Genomic DNA, 18,113 nt, shown 5'->3' on the forward strand with positions numbered 1-18,113 from the left:
CACTCTCTGACTTCGACCGGTTAGCCAGTTTTCTATCCAATTGGCCAAATTTCCCTCTATCCCATGCCTCCTGACTTTCCGCATAAGCCTACCATGGGGAACCTTATCAAATGCCTTACTAAAATCCATGTACACTACATCCACTGCTCTACCCTCATCCACATGCTTGGTCACCTCCTCGAAGAATTCAATAAGACTTGTAAGGCAAGACCTACCCTTCACAAATCCGTGCTGGCTGTCCCTAATCAAGCAGTGTCTTTCCAGATACTCGTAAATCCTATCCCTCAGTACCCTTTCCATTACTTTGCCTACCACAGAAGTAAGACTAACTGGCCTGTAATTCCTGGGGTTATCCCTATTCCCTTTTTTGAACAGGGGCACAACATTCGCTACTCTCCAGTCCCCTGGTACCACCCCAGTTGCCAGTGAAGACGAGAAGATCATTGCCAACGGTACTGCAATTTCCTCTCTTGCTTCCCACATAATCCTAGGATATATCCCGTCAGGCCCGGGGGACTTGTCTATCCGCAAGTTGTTCAAAATGTCCAACACATCTTCCTTCCTAACAGGTATCTCTTCTAGCTTATCAGTCCGTTTCACACTCTCCTCTTCAACAATACGGTCCCTCTCGTTCGTAAATACCGAAGAGAAGTACTTGTTCAAGACCTCTCCTATCTCTTCCGACTCAATACACAGTCTCCCACCACTGTCCTTGATCGGACCTACCCTCGTTCTCGTCATTCTCAGGTTTCTCACATACGCATAGAATGCCTTGGGGTTATCCTTGATCCTATCCGCCAGGGATTTTTCATGCCCTCTCTTAGCTCTCCTAATCCCTTTCTTCAGGTCCCTTCTGGCTATCCTGTATCCCTCCACTGCTCTGTCTGAACCTTGTTTCCTCAACCTTATGTAAGCCTCCTTCTTCCTCTTTACTAGACATTCAACCTCCCTCGTCAACCAAGGCTCCCTCACACGACCATTTCCTTCCTGCCTGATCGGTACATACATATCAAGGACACGTCGTATCTGCTCCTTGAAAAAGTCCCACATTTCCACCACATCCTTCCCTGACAGCCTATGCTCCCAACGTATGCTCCTCAAATCCTGTCTTACAGCATCGTAATTTCCCTTCCCCCAATTGTAAAAACTTCCTTGTTGTGCGCACCTATCTCTCTCCATAACCAAGGTGAAAGTCACAGAATTGTGGTCACCATCACCAAAATGTTCACCCACTAACAAGCCCACCACTTGTCCCGGTTCGTTACCGAGTACCAAATCCAATATGGCCTCCCCTATGGTTGGACAATCTACATACTGCGTTAGAAAAGCTTCCTGGACACACTGCACAAACACCGCCCCATCCAATCTACTTGACCTAAAGAGCTTCCAATCAATATTTGGGAAGTTGAAGTCGCCCATGACTACGACCCTGTGGCTTCTGCACCTTTCCAAAATCTGTTTCCCAATCTGTTTCTCCACATCTCTGCTGCTATTGGGGGGCCTATAATAAACACCCAACAACTCAAATTAATTAGTTCTTAATTTGTTAGTTTTAATTTGCTACCGGTGTTTTAGTTTTGAATCTGTAAAATATTTCTCCTAGTTACCTTTAATCTGAAAGTAATTCATGGTCAAATTAGCAGTTATTACCGATCAATGAAATTATGTTTTTCCTGTGAAGTCACTCTTTATTTGGTGTTAGGTTCCCGATCTCGGGCTTCAGTTTCTCCTGTTCTCTGCCACGTTGCCTCCAAAATCCCCGAACTACATATATATACTCATACAATCTAATACACTGGGTCACCTGCAGAGATTTATTATTCGACACTCCACTCACACCCTTTGTATGACCTTTTGACTCTCTGCCATTGATCTTCCTGGCCATAAACTCTGTGTTCCATGTGCTTCCCTTTCACTACACCAGCTCCAAAAGCTGGTGATCTCATATAAACCTGTTGGGCTATAACCTGGTGCCATGTGCTTTCTGACTTTGTGCACCCCAGTCCAACACAGGCACCTCCACATCATATATATGTGTCACTTGGGCTGTGTCTCACTTTGGGTGTGATTTCTCCCAACTGCTCCTGCGAAGTTTACTTATGTATCCAAATTTGGTGACGATGCATAAATGGTCAGCAAGAGGAACTTATTTAAGTTGAGTGTGTGAAGTGTGAGTTGATGCAGTTGACAGGGCATGGTTAGGAACATGGGACTGGGATATCATAGCAATTACAGAAACATGGCTCAGGGATGGGCAGGACTGGCAGGTGAATGTTCCAGGATACAAATGCTACAGGAAGGATAGAAAGAGAGGCAAAAGAGGAGGGGGAGTGGCATTTTTGATAAGGGTTAGCATTACAGCTGTGCTAAGGGAGGATATTCCTGGAAATACATCCAGGGAAGCTATTTGGGTGGAACTGAGAAAGGTGACTGAGGTGTCAGTGGGGAAGCACTTTGGGGCCAGCGACCATAATTCTATTCATTTTAAAATAGTGATGGAAAAGGATAGACCAGATCTAAAAGTTGAAGTTCTAAATTGGAGAAACGCCAATTTTGATGGTATTAGGCAAGAACTTTCAAAAGCTGATTAGAGGCAGAGTTTGCAGGTAAAGGGATGGCTGGAAAATGGAACACCTTTAAAAGTGAGATAACAAGAATCCAGAGAAAGTATATTCCTGTCAGGGTGAAAGGGAAGGCTAGTAACTATAGGGAATGCTGGATGGCTAAAGAAATTGAGGGTTTGGTTAAGAAAAAGAAGGAAGCATATGTCAGGTACAGACAGGATAGATCGAGGGAATCCTTAGAAGAGTATAAAGAAAGTAGGAGTATACTTTTTTTTTAGATTTTTTTTTAGATTACTTACAGTGTGGAAACAGGCCCTTTGGCCCAACAAGTCCACACCGCCCCGCCGAAGCGTAACCCACCCATACCCCTACATCTACATCTACATCTACTACTTAAGAGGGAAACCAGGAGGGCAAAAAGTGGACATGAGATAGCTTTGGCAAATAAAATTAAGAAGAATCCAAAGGGGTTTTACAAATATATTAAGGACAAAAGGGTAACTAGTGAGAGAATAGGGCCCCTCAAAGATCAGCAAGGCAGCCTTTGTGTGGGGCCACAGAAAGTGGGGGAGATACTAAATTAATATTTTGCATCAGTATTTACTGTGGAAAAGGATATGGAAGATATCGACTGTAGGGGTGACATCTTGCAAAATGTGCAGATTACAGAGGAGGAAGTGCTGGATGTCTTGAAACGGTTAAAGGTGGATAAATCCCCAGGGTGTACCAGAGAACTCTGTGGGAAGCTAGAGAAGTGATTACTGGGCCTTTTGCTGAGATATTTGTATCATTGATAGTCACAGGTGAGGTACTGGAAGACTGGAGGTTGGCAAATGTGATGCCACTACTTAAGAAGGGCGGTAAGGACAAGCCAGGGAACTATAGACCGGTGAGTCTGACCTCAGTGGTGGGCAATTTGTTGGAGGGAATCCTGAGGGACAGGATGTACATGTATTTGGAAAGACAGGGACTGATTCAGGATAGTCAACATGGCTTTGTGCATGGGAAATCATGTCTCACAAACTTGATTGAGTTTTTTGATGAAGTAACAAAGAAGATTGATGAGGGCAGAGCAGTAGATGTGATTTATATGGACTTCAACAAGGTTCCCCATGGGAGATTGATTAGCAAGGTTAGATCTCATGGAATACAGGGAGAACTAGCCATTTGGATACAGAACTGGCTCAAAGACAGAAGACAGAAGGTGGTGGTGGAATGTTGTTTTTCAGACTGGAGGCCTGTGACCAGTGGAGTGCCACAAGGATCATTGCTGGGCCCTCTACTTTTTGTCATTTACATAAATGATTTGGATGTGAGCATAAGAGGTACAGTTAGTAAGTTTGCAGATGTCACCAAAATTGGAAGTGTAGTAGACAGCGAAGAGGGTTACCTCAGATTACAACAGGATCTGGACCAGATGGGCCAATGGGCAGAGAAGTGGCAGATGAAGTTTAATTCAGATAAATGCGAGGTGCTGCATTTTGGGGCAGCAAATCTTAGCAGAACTTGTACACTTAATGGTAAGGTCTGAGGGAGTGTTGCTGAACAAAGAGACCTTGGAGTGCAGGTTCATAGCTCCTTGAAAGTGGAGTCGCAGGTAGATAGGATAGTGAAGAAGGTATTTGGTATGCTTTCCTTTATTGGTCAGAGTATTGAGTACAGGAGTTGGGAGGTCATGTTGCAGCTGTACAGGACATTGGTTCGGCCACTGTTGGAATATTGTGTGCAATTCTGGTCTCCTTCCTATCAGAAAGATGTTTTGAAACTTGAAAGTGTTCAGAAAAGAATTACAAGGATGTTGCCAGAGTTGGAGGATCTGAGCTATAGGGAGAGGCTGAACAGGCTGGAGCTGTTTTCCTTGGAGCGTCGGAGGCTGAGGGGTGACCTTATAGAGGTTTATAAAATTATGAGGGGCATGGATAGGATAAATAGGCAAAGTCTTTTCCCTGGGGTTGGGGAGTCCAGAACTAGAGGGCATGGGTTTAGGGTGAGAGGGGAAAGATATAAAAGAGACCTAAGGGGCAACTTTTTCATGCAGAGGGTAGTATGTGTATGGAATGAGCTACCAGAGGATGTGGTGGAGGCTGGTACAATTGCAACATTTAAGAGGCATTTGGATGAGTCTATGAATAGGAAGGGTTTGGAGGGATATGGGCCGGGTGCTAGCAGGTGGGACTAGATTGGGTTGGGATATCTGGTCGGCATGGACGGGTTGGACCAAAGGGTCCATTTCCATGCTGTGCATCTCTATGACTCTATGACAGGAAGAATCAAAAGACAGACTATTATTTAAATGGATGAGAGACTGCAAAAAAAGTTCAACACTGAGGAATCTGGATATTCTTAAGATTGATTTTGTCCTTCATTGCTCGGAGATTGGAGTTTAAAAATAGGGAAATCTAGTTACCACCGTACAAGGTCTTGGTGAGACCATACCTGGAATATTGTGTACAGTTTTGGTCACTCTATTAAAGAAAAAGAAATGCTTAAATTGGAGGTAGTTCAAAAGGGATTCATTCAGCTGGTTCCGGCGGTGAAGGGGTTGAGCTATAAAGAATGACAGTTTAGGCCTTTATTCACTAGAGTTTAAAATAATATGGGATGACCTTATTGAAGCATAGAAGATTTTAAGGGGCTTGACAGATTTGTTTCAACTAGTGGGGGAACCTTGAACTACGGGACCTAGTTACAGAATAAAGGGACATTCATTTAAAACAGGGATGTCAAAGAAATCTCTTCTCTGAGGGGGGAGGATGTCTATAATGCCCTCTCCAAATTTTTAAAGAGGTGGTAGGTAGACTCCTGAAATATGAAGAAGACATGAAATGGGAGTTGTGCCCTGACATGGATCAGCCATAATCTGATGGATTAGCCGAATGGTCTCTGCTTGTTCCTATTTCTTATGATTTCATGTTCTTATGTTGTCATGTTAGTGAATACATCTCTGTGCATTTTGACGAAGTCATTAATGGCTGAGAACATGATGTCAGGAGCTGAGCAAGACGCCAGCAGTCCTCTGAGTGTCAGTAACCTCAGATGCTTCTTCCTCAGCCAGCGATGTGCTCAGCAGCTTGTGCTCCTGTCAAATTCAGATAGAGTGTCCATATGAAAGTCTCGGACAAAGTGAAGAAATAGGTGAAAGCCTGGATGGTGTTCTCCAAGAGTTTCAGTGGCTTCCTCTTCACAGGCGGTGGTGGAACTGAGGGTCCCTGGCACTGATCTCTTTGTAGGGACTTGATGGTCCACTAATGCTTGCATGATAAAACAGAGAATTAACTGTCCAAGACAGTAGAGGCTAGTACAGATTAAGAATGAGTTGGCATAGGAGTTAATGGGAGAACAACACAGCACAGTTTGTTTTTCATTGAGATCGACCTATCCCGACACAACTAGCTATCTTTTTCTTGGGGTAATTTGAGAGTTGTCACCTCGTACGGTGAGCAGCCCAATGTTAGCCACACCCCAGCCTGCCAGTCCTCTCGACACAAATGTGGGCTAATGTTTCCTGTAAGGAGACAAAGAGAGTGATCAGTTATGATGGAAATGAATGGAAGAGTAGTTAGTGGTGTTGTATGAACTGAAGAGGTGGTAGTGGTATTCCCAGTGAATGAGTAACAAGCTCAGAGGTTGGGCAGAGTGAGTAGTTTGGGAGAATGGGGGTGAAAGTCGTTGAGTGAACAGGCCGCTCACAATAGTGAGAGTTATACTCAGTAAGCCTTGATGAAATTAACATGTAGTGGCAGAGTTCGAGTGAGCAGTTGCCCCGTGAGCATGAAGTAGCTGAGAAAAAAATGGCAGCAATTCCAAAGGATCATTGACCTACTTCCTGCACCTCTGTGCAACTCATTCTGACTTGGGACACAGAACTGACCTGGGCTGCAGCCTGGGACCAGACTGGTGGTGCAGTTTCATGTGAGAGATTGCAGATAAAGGCCACACCCTTCTCTTCATCACCCCACTCAATGTTATTTTCATGTGCCTGTCTACAAAGCGAATACCAGCTGGGTTTTAAACATAGCACCAGCAGTGTGAATGCTGGAAGTGCTATTACGGGAGAGACCTTTCACCTCCCCTGCTGCGCGATCCCATGAGAAGGCATGGTGGCTCAGTTGTTAGCACTGCTGCCTCACAGCACCAGGCATCTGGGTTCGATTCTTGCCTCAGGCAACTGTCTGTGTGGAGTTTGCACATTCTCCCCGTGTCCGTGTGGGTTTCCTCTGGGTGCTCCAGTTTCCTCCCACAATCTAAAGATGTGCAGGTCAGGTGGATTGGCCATGCTAAATTGCCAATAGTGTTAGATCCATTAGTAAATATAGAGTAGGGGAATTACTAGGCTAGGTGGGGTACTCTTTGGAGGGTTGGTGTGGACTTGTTGGGCCGAAGGGCCTGTTTCCACACTGTAGAGAATCTAATCTAAAAAGGCCATGAAGAACTTGGCCGTAAATGTAATAAGGCAAAGAACAGAAGACTGCAAGAGAAACATCACTCTGAGGTATGGTGGACCAGGAACAATGAATCTCACTCAACAAACGCATCACTAAAAATGGCAATATTTAACCCCCTACTTTCAGTAAAAGTGACCATGCAGCTAATATTCAATGTCATTAGGAAAATAAATTCAACTGGTTCACTCATGTCCTTCAGGAAGAAAATCTGCCAATCTTATCTTTTTATTTAGGACATGAGAATCACTCACTGGTCAGCGTTTATTTCTTGTCCCTATTTGCCTTTGAGAAGGTGGTGGTGAGTTACTTTCTTGAACTGCTGCAATCCATGTGCTCTGGTTTGACTCACAATGCCCTGACTGATGGAATTCCAGGTTTTTGACCCCACCACAATAAAGGAACGGTGATATATTTCCAAGTCAGGATGGTGAGTGGCTTGGAGGAGAACCTGTAGGTAATGGTGTTCCCATGTTACTGCTGCCCTTGTCCTTCTAGATGGAAGTGGTAGTGGATTTGGAAGATGCTATCTAAGGTGGACCTGATTTGCCTCTGGACTTATAGTAATGTGGTTGAGCTTTTCCCTGATCAAAACCACTTTTACAATGGCTTCTGGCAACTACTTCAATAAAAAAACTATCTGTTTAAGAGGTGCAGGAGCCTAAGGACTGCAAGACTTTTTCAACTTATGGTAACCCTTTATAACTTTGCAGCTCCTGTTCAGGAGTGCAGACACTCAGCAGTGTGCATTGTGCTGGACGCGTATTGGAACCAGTCAGATGAGCAGATAGAGCTACCAATTTTGCGGTAAATGTCTCTTTAGCATTTTGTACAGTTTCCAAGAGACGTGATAAAATAATCTACATACAGAAATCATTATTTTACCACCAATTAGTTTTAGCTCTTTTCCCACCTCATATTCTTCTCTGAAACATACTGATTTATCTTAGGACATGTGTTCATGGTCAGACCTCTTCCTTGACCTAATTCACTCCTTTAAACATTCATTCAAACATTGCAATGCACACTTTGGTTGCAATGATTGAAACAATAGGTCTTTTATGAGACATAGTAGTTTTCAAACCAGCACATGTTTTCAGGTACATCACGCAATATGAGTCAAGTCTGTGTATGTGAACCGGTGATTCAACTAGCAATGAATCTAGGTTAGAGTGATGCTAAAAAAGCACAGCAGATCAGGCAACATCCGAGGAGCAGGAAAATCGACGTTTCGGGCAAAAGCCCTTCATCAGGAATGGCTTTTACCTGAAACATTGACTTTCCCTCTCCTCAGATGCTGCCTGACCTGCTGTGTTTTTCCAGCACCACTCTAATCTAGACTCTGGTTTCCAGCATCTGCAGTCTTCACTTTTGCCTAATTCAACATGAATACTGAGGTATACCATGCTCCTCAATCCAGTATCTATCAAGGTGCATTAAACGACATGATCCAATAAGAGTAAAATGTACAGAGGTTCAGACACAACGTTTTACAATTCTGCTTTTATCTCTCCATTCCACAAGTACCACCACAAAATCACAATGCATCAAAAGATATCTAAACATTTCCAAAAAAAATGCTTTCATGTGATGCGAGTGACACTTGCAAAGCCAGAATCTGTCAACCATCCCTAAATGCCCTTGAACAGAGTGGAATGTGAGGGCAATTCTGCACTATCTTCTCATTTAACTACTTCTAACAGATTTAAGAACAGCTTCTTCCCCACTGTTATCAGACTTATGAATGGACCTCTCACATTATTCCAGTTGATCTTTCAATGTACCTTTTCTATAGCTGTAACACTATATTCTGTATTTTGTTCTGTTACCTGATGTACTATGTAAGGTATGGTAAGGCTCTGATGTAAAGTCATCTAAACTCAAAACATTAGCTTGCTCTCTCTCCATGGATGCTGCCTGACCCACTGTGATTTTCAGCATTTTTGTTTTCAGTACAGATTCCAGCATCTGCAGTAATTTGGTTCTACCTGAGATATGATTTGTCTGGTTAGCATGCAATGCAATACTTGCCACTGTATCTCAGTACATGTGACAATAATAAATCAAATCAAATCAAATCAAATCAGATTCTAATATATTATCACCAATAAGTGTACTTTTGATTGTCTGAACCCCTGAGCAGCAACTGCAAAATTATAAGGGGTTATCGCAAGTTCAAGAAAGGCCTGTAGTACTTAAGGCCAGCCTGCAAATCTTAGACAGATCTGCCTTTTTATTGAAGCAGATGCCAGAAGACAATGTAAAAGTGATTTTGATCAGAGAAAGACACAACATGCCAGAGAATGGACTCCAAGACGTTTTAATATTGAATTTCTTGGTGCAGGAGGAGAAGAGGTACCGTCTATTCAGAGACAGTCAGGAGGCTGTCTGAAAAACATTTTGCAAATACAGTGGGAACAGCAAGTTATCATGAGCAATGTCGGCAGTGCTGTCCGAAGGACTTGGATGTAGAACCAGAAGTCCAATGATTTCACACAACTGCTGACAGTCACTGAATACATCTTCAAATACCAGATGAACTAGTTTACAACTGTCTCAATAGATCACATTCTCATTACCAATGTGCCAGTCTATTAGTTCCAGACCTATTTTCACAGATCATCTCACCCTCACACACACAGCAACAAGCCTCAAGCTCACACCCACAACTTGCATACACCATTCCACCATGACTGTCAAACAGATTATTTCACTCTCCTTAATGCACTTTCCTCTCTGTTGCAGGACAAGGTGATGTCTTACCAACACACAACTGTACTCAACTAGCAGGGAAACAGAATATTCTATTACACTCCTGATTCCTTACTTGTGCATTGTAGATGATGTACAGGCTTTGGGTGATTATTCACTGCAGAATTCCTAGACTATGACCTGCTTTTGTAACCACGTTACTTACATGGGTGGTCTCATTAGTTTTGTGGTCAATAATAAATTCCAGAATTCTGATGTTGGATCTTAAATGATAGTAAAGCTCTTGAACAGTAAGGGAAAGGTGGTCATCGCTTAGTAATTTTGTGGTTCAAATGATGCTTGCTGTTTATCAGCCCAAGACTGAATGTTGACTATGCCTTGCTGCATGTGGGTACGGGCTACTTTGGGGTCTAAGGATCTGAGAAGATTTCATTTTTCTTTGTAGAAATTGTTATGATTCCCACCGATGGTAATAGTGGACAAGTCAGATACCAAAGTGAAACTTGGCTTTAAAGATCATAACTGAAAATGTGTTGCTGGAAAAGTGCAGCAGGTCAGGCAGCATCCAAGGAGCAGGAGAATCGACGTTTCGGAAGGGCTCATGCCTGAAACATCGATTCTCCTGTTCCTTGGACGCTGCCTGACCTGCCGCACTTTTCCAGCAACACATTTTCAGCTCTGATCTCCAGCATTTGCAGTCCTCACTTTCTCCTTCTAAAGATCATAAGTTTTTCTGGCAACTAGTTATTGTGGTGCCTGAACATATTTACAAGAGCCTGCCAATGTACTTTTAACAAAATAATATAAGTTTATTACACAGAAGTAGAGAAATACATAAGAAAATTTGGAAGATGTTTTCATAATAGCATTAAAAAAAATTCAGCTATTTTCCCAGCAACATCCTTTATGGACACTCAATCCTAATGAAATATCATTTCTAACTTCACTCTAATTTCTTACTCAACTGATAACGTTGCAACTATATCTTTTGGGTGACTTTCTGCAGTTTGCCCCAAGACAGACAGACACAGGCTAACTGACTGACTTTTCTCACAGAATTGTAAGAACAAAACATAAGTTTTTTTCTCAATTACTTTCACTACTCTGAGGCCATTAAACAACACATTTTTTGTTATAGACTTTTTCTTCTGAAATAAACGTGCTTCTGACCTCTAGACCCTCATTTGCTTGGTTGTAAAAGGTCAACTCAAGGAACACTTCAGAAATTACTTCCCCATGCAGCTTATCTAGTCATTTAGCTCAAGTCATATGATTTCTTGGAAACGCTGTTTTGACTCGCTGTTAAAATAGATGAGTTGCTGACCCTTTCACATTCTCAGAACTAAGAACCAAAACCACTACTTTATAACCCAAGTTGCCAAATAATACTATGCCATTAACTTTTGTCATCACATTTCTCCAATCAGTGGGGACCTCCAACCTTCCCTCTCCCAATTCCCATTCACTTTAGCTCTGTTGGGGCCACCTTCATTGAAATAGTGCATTAATGCTAAAGGCAGTGACTATAATCTCATCTCCTGAATTCAGCTCTTTGCCCATATTTGGACCAAAGTTTGTAATGAGGTTTGGAGCTGAATGGGGAATCTTTTACAGCTGCTCAACATATTCAGTTGTTTGAGGTGAAGAGAGGGCATCAGTTGGAGTATGAATCACTAAAATGACATCATCACCATCAAATTAATATTATGCTACATAATCAATGTCACAATTTGCCTCTTCTGCATCCTTCAGGTGGATCCACTCTGGAGCTGAGCTGTTGCCTTTACCAAAATGGCACTTAACGTAGCTAACAGCAGAACTGTGTACATGCGCTATAGCTGCTGCTTTTGAGACAAAGAAAAATTCATAAAATAGCTAATTATAGAACCAAATTTAACCACAAATGTATAACATTGCAAGTGTGGTGTTGGCTTGTAAGGACAGTCTTAGTTTGTGCAGCAGTGAGATGAACAATCAGTTAATTAGTACATCATTATTTAGAAACAAGCCAATCTGATAACTGCACAACAGTGAACACATGTATTAAGCAGATGGCCGGCTTTTGTCTTTGTGTAAACATTACTCATTTGCTCCCTTCTGCTGTGGTACGGTTCAAGTACATCTCAGTAACCCCTACGCTCATCCAGAAAACATTGGCTAAAAAGGGACGGCTGCAACTGCAGCCGTGTGGTTCAGAACTGTATGTACCCAGGTGCTATAAACTGAGCAAGTTATTTACCGACCACAGCATTGGAACCGATGCTCAAGAGCAGGAGGGGTTATGTTGGTGCGAGAGAATCAGGTGTTGATCTACGATTATGGCAGCTGTATAAATAACAGGCATCGCCTGAGTTTGTACATTGTCCATGATTCTGACACTTCTGGCAGAGTTGTACAATATTCAGTGAGTGTGCTTTGGGATACCCCCTCTCCTAAGGGCTTGTTAAATTGCTGCAAGCTCATGTGTTCCTTTATTTGACTTGGGAAAAGCATTTTTAATGCCTTGCTTCATGTACCCAGGAGGAATGAAGCCCCCAAGAGGTTGTGTAAGTGCATGTTCAATGCAGACTAATGTGAAATGTTCAGTTGCCAGCTTGTATAGAGATCAAATTACTCACAGTGGAGCTCAACATTTTTATGACATTCTTATGCCAATTTTGTTTTGCAGAAAAGAGTAGAAGATTTAAAACTGAAGGTGAATGCAATATAGCCATGAGAACAAACAAAAGGCAAAGGATGACAAAAAGTTGCTCAGTTCAATGAAGCTAACTCCTGCTGAACTCCCTCACAAAAAATGTAAAGGGCAGAGAGGATGGACAAGGCAGGGTTTCTTTATAGATCAACACATCTACAACATTGTGGTATAAAGCAGCTTTTAATATGGTGAAAAATCCTGAGAAAAATGGCGGAAGATACCTAAAGGAGCAAAAGGTACTAAACATTCCACAAATTACTAAACATTCATGTACATATACAAAAAGTCAGCAAAATAGCTCATGACATAGAGTACATGTACAGCATGGAAACAAACCCTTCGGTCCATGCCGACCAGATATCCTAAATTAATCTAGTCCCATTTACCAGCATTTGGCCCATATCCCTCCAAACCCTTCCTATTCATATACCCATCCAGACACCTTTTAAATGTAATTGTCCCAGCCTCTAAAACTTCCGCTGGCAGCTCATTCCATACATGCAATACCCTCTATGTGAAAAGGTTGCCCCTTAGGTCCCTTTTAAATCTTTTCCCTCTCACCTTAAACCAATGCCCACTAGTTTTGGAACCCCCAACCCTGGTAAAAATACTTTGGTGATTCACCCTATCCATGTCCCTCATATTTTTATAAACCTCTATAAGGTTTATAATTAAACATTTGTGTGCTTGTACAAAAAATCATCAAAATAGCTCATGACATAGAGTCGTAAAGATGTTCAGCATGGAAACAGACCCTTCGGTCCATGCCAACCAGATATTCTAAATTAATCTAGTCCCACCTGCCAGCACCCGGCCCATATCCCTCCAAACCCTTCCTATTCATATACCCATCCAGATGCCTTTTAAATGGTGCAGTTGTACTAGCCTCCACCACTTCCTCTGGTAGCCCATTCCATACATGTATCATCCTCTGTGTGAAAAAGTTGCCCCTCAGGTCTTTTTTATATCTTTCCCCTCTCACTCTAAACCTATGCCATCTAGTTCTGGATTCCCCCACCTCAGGGAAAAGACCTTGTCTATTTACTTTATCCATGCCCTTTATGATTTTATAAACATCTATAAAGTCACCCCTCAGCCTCTGACACTCCAGGGAAGACAGCCCAGTCTATTCAACCTCTCGCTATAGCTCAAATTCTCCAACCCTGGCAACATCCTTGTAAATCTTTTCTGAATCCTTTCAAGGTTCACAATATCATTCTGCTGGGAAGCAGACCAGAATTGCACGCAATCTTCCAAAAGTGGCCTAACCAATGTCCTGTACAGCCGCAACATGACCTCCTAACTCCTGTACTCAATGCTCTGACAAATACAGGAAAGCATACCAAATGCCTTCTTCACTATCCTATTTACCTATGATTCAAAGCGCTATGAACCTGCACTCCAAGGTCTCCTTTTTCAGCAACACTCCCCAGGACCTTGCCATTAAGTGTATAAGTCTTGCTAAGATTTGCTTTCCCAAAATGCAGCACCTCTCAGTTATCTTAATTAAACTCCATCTGCCACTTCTCAGTCCATTGGCCCATCTGATCAAGATCCTGTTGTAATCTGAGGTAACCTTCTTCACTGTCCACTACACCTCCAATTTTGGTGTCATCTGCAAACTTACTAACTATACCTCTTATGCTCACATCCAAATCATTTATATAAATGACAAAAGCAGTGGACCCAGTACCAAACCATGTGGCACTTCGCCGGTCACAGGCCTCCAGTCTGCAAAACAACCATCCACCACCACTTTCTGTCTTCTATGTTTGAGCCAGTTCTGTATCCAAATGGCTGGTTCTCCCTGTATTCCATGAGATCTAACCTTACTAAGCAGTCTCACATGGGGAACCTTGTTGAATGCCTTACTAAATCCACATAGATCACATCTATGCCTCTGCCCTCATCAATCCTCTTTGTTACTTCTTCAAACAACTTAATCAAGCTTGTGAGACATGATTTCCCATGCTCAAAGCCATGTTGACTATCCCTAATTAGTCCTTGCCTTTCCAAATACATGTACATCCTGTCCCCCAGGATTTCCTTCAACAACTTGTCCACCACGATGTAAGGATGGCGGATTTCCTTCCCTAAAGTACATTAGTGAATCATATTGGTCTTCACAATAACCGGCAGAGGTCACAAGGTCAACACTAGGCTAGCTTGTATTGAATTCAGATTTCACCATTGGCCATGAGGGTTCAAACCCAACTGCTTAGCTCATTAATGTGGATTTCTGGATTGCTAGCCCACTAACATGCCCACTACATCACTATCTCCTGTGTAGTCTCCTAAAACGATATTGGGACTTAAAGGCTTAAAGAAGATAAGTTATGTAAACTGGAGTTCGAATCTCTTTAATTTAGAAGATTGAAAATTGTTGTTGTCAAGTTGTTAGAATGATCAAAGGGTGGTTTCAAGAGGGAGGAATCACATGGGAATCTGAGTGATATGGGTTTTGGTGAGATTTGTGGCAGAATTGAATGAGATATCCAGTGAGGCCTATCTCCACGTGGAGCACATCCTGTGCATGCTTTATGCCTTTGACAAATGGTGCAGTGAGTTTCCTGCTCGGCAATAAGTTGGCAATTAAGGGGCATTATTGTTTGTTAAACACCTTGTTGATGGCACAAACCACTTCATTAATGTTCACTTTGATATCTTATTAGAAAAGGTAGATATTGAGAAAAATTGGCAAGGAAGCCAATGCAGATACCAGGCAGATTTGACTCACTGCTTGCCCTGGATGACCTCTATGTTGGATACCAGGCACAAACATCTCTGGTTGCACTCCATGGGCACCAGCCCCACTCACCCATGACTGGGGACATTGGCATTTGGCATGTACTAGCCTTGAAGAATATTCATGGCACATCTCCTATCCACTTATAGGATGCTTCTGCACTTCAACCTTTGAATGAATCAGTTGCTATCATTGTAATACTGCAGCAAGGGCATTTTGTGTTCAGGGACATGCAAGGACTGGGCTAGGTAGCATCTTGGGGCTCTTTGCTTGCTGTCATGGTGCTCACTCAGTCTGAGCCTACCTAGATGTTCACAGGAAAACTGCCTTGCACTGCCTTGCCTTGTCTTTTGACACTTTGCTCTGCTCAGCCAGAGTACTAAGCTTAACAATTTCTCTTTCGCTTTGTCACTTAGTGCAGTCACAAAGGATAGACGTTTGCCGCAGTTGTCAAGGGAGATTAGCTAACATAAAACAAAGAATTGCAGATGATGGAGATCTGAAACAGAGAAAAACAGAAATTGATTGGAGAAACCCAGCAGGTCTGGCAGCATCAGGAGAGATGAAACAGAGTTAATGTTTGAGTCTAGTGATCCTTTTTCAGAACTGTATTCAGTGGCCCTTCTTCTCCAGTTTTGAATAATGGTCACTTTGTTTTCTCTCCACAGACCCTGCCAGGCCTGCCGAGTTTCTCTCGCCATTTCTGTTTTTGTTTGTTTCGAGGTAGATAGTCTTTGGTTGAGGGGTCCTGGGTCAATAAGTCAAGGGCAGCCTTCAAAAAGAGAATTTGAAAAGATCAGTCAGTTGTTCAGGGTAGTCAGGGTCCAGGCACTCTCCAAAGAAGGCTGTCCTCCACCGATCTTTAATCTTACTGCCCTGAAGGGGGCTGCTTTCTTCCTTGAATGAAAGGGAGAGAGAGAGGGAGACAGGTATTCAGGGAGAGGAATATGGGTGGCATAGCTGTTACTATTGGTGCAGGTAGGGAGGTGTCCTGAGCAGGTATTTAGGCAGAGTACGGAATATGTTGGGGTTGTGGATTGATAGCGAGTGAGGTAAGATGTTGCAGGCAATAGTGAGAATGGTAGAGTATGAGCCTTGGTGGGAAGTGGTGAAGTTTGCTGGCAGAGTGAAGTAGGACATTAATCTTCTTGGTCCATTCCTCCACTTGACTGAGACAGCTTTAACCTGGGTAGCAAACTTGGACCAGGCTGGCATGGTCAGGTGTTGTCTTCATTGCTGGTCTTGGGTGGAATAGGAAGTCCAGCCTCTCGATACTCAGCCCACAATGGACTTTTTAAATACGGGCATGTGCAAAGGATGCAAGTGAATTGTGGGATATCCGCTGAGTGACGAGGTTATGCCCCACAAGTGAGATGGGTACTGAATCCGATTTGAGGGATGCCATTTGGGTGGGGTAGGTAGTTAATCAGGTGAAGATTAGACTGGTGCTCAAAAAGGACAGCAGATCAGGCAGCATCCAAGGAGCAGGAAAATCGACGTTTCAGGCAAAAGCCCTTCATCAGGAATGAGGCTGTAGAAAGAGGAGGAGAACTTCTTCAAGGTAGGCTTCCTTGCAGGAGGATTCGAAATAACATTAAAATCAACTAGGCAAAAGTGAGGATTGCAGATGCTGGAGGTCAGAGTCAAGATTAGAGTGGTGCTGTAAAAGCACAGCAGGTCAGGCAGCATCTGAGGAGCAGGAAAACAAAGTGAATGTTTTGAGTCCAGTGACCATTATTCAAAACTGGAGAAGAAGGGCCACTGAAGGAGCCTCATTCCTGATGACGGGCGCCTGCCCAAAACATTGATTTTCCTGCTCCTCGGATGCTGCCTGACCTGCTGTGCTTTTCCAGCACCAGTCTAATCTTGATTCTGATCTCTGGCATCTGCAGTCCTCACTTTGGCCTAGTTGATTTTAAGCTTACTTAAAATCCTCTTACAAGGATGCCTAACTTGAAAACGTTCTCCTTCCCCCCACCCTCCACCCACGCCCCACCCACACCCCACCATGTTAATCAGGTGAGTTTGGTTAGATGTAGTAAGAAAGCCTGTTAAGTCTCATGTTGGAAATCCTTCTAAAAAAGTTGAAGCAACCTGGATTTAACCAAAACAGCATGAGATTCTGCTCAGAGATGCTATTTCCTGTGGTTGAAAAATCCAATACATGGGAAATTAAGAATAAACTTAAAATTTGGTAATTTAGGAGTGAATTAAATAAACACTTTTTTCACACAAAAGAAAGCAAATCTGAACAGGTTACAAATGCTGGATGCATTGAGCATTTCCAGTCTGGGAACCATATGTTTTGTGAGTTAAGGATATCAAGGGACATAGACCAAAGGCAGGTAAATGAAATTATGGTGCAGATCAGCAATGGATAATGGCTTACTTTGTACTGGACGTCATCCTCGAAAGCAGTGTTAAAATCACACCTGCAGTACAAGGTTTAAAAATTCCAGCTTTTGTCAGCGTAGAGATAATGTGCTCAACATATAAAGAGGCAATAAGTTTGGTCCATGAGAAGATGTCACAAGTCTTGTTTTAGAACCCATTGATCAGATGCTTTAGAGATGTTAGATGTTCATGAGACATTTCTTGGAATAGGTGGGGGCAGTAAATCATGACAGCTGCTGTTTAAAAGCCTTCAGTGAGCGACAGGCATGAAACTCCTGCCCATATCCCATCAGCTTTTGTTTTAGTTTACAGGAAATCTCAGAGGCCATCGAGCATATGCTTGAGTTTTATTTTTCTAAAACAGGTGCTTAAGAGGATCAACATTACTGAATTAATACTTTCTTATCCATCAGTGTAGGAACAGCTATGGAACAGCCTAAAAGACACAACTTGCAGCCAATATTGCACCACTTGTTGCGATATATGTGTTTGTTTTACCTGTAATGTAAATACAGTACAGTACTGAATGGTTGGTGAACTTGATTCATGTTTTTATAAGT

General features: G+C 42.7%; 1 protein-coding gene across 5 annotated transcripts in view; it reads right to left on the minus strand.

The window, feature by feature from the left end:
* Positions 1-18,113, minus strand: part of chrm4a (cholinergic receptor, muscarinic 4a) — a 99,675-nt gene that overhangs the window by 19,102 nt on the left and 62,460 nt on the right. Inside the window, exon 1 of one of the 5 annotated variants that reach the window (XM_072591946.1) lies at positions 5,993-6,016. The exons of the other annotated variants lie outside the window; for them this stretch is intronic. The gene's annotated coding sequence lies outside the window, so the exon portion shown is untranslated. Of the gene's footprint in view, positions 1-5,992; positions 6,017-18,113 lie in introns of those variants that run through there. 5 annotated transcript variants of the gene reach the window in all.

This window comes from Chiloscyllium punctatum, chromosome 22 (assembly GCF_047496795.1).
Source record: "Chiloscyllium punctatum isolate Juve2018m chromosome 22, sChiPun1.3, whole genome shotgun sequence".
Classification (NCBI taxonomy): Eukaryota; Metazoa; Chordata; class Chondrichthyes; order Orectolobiformes; family Hemiscylliidae; genus Chiloscyllium; species Chiloscyllium punctatum.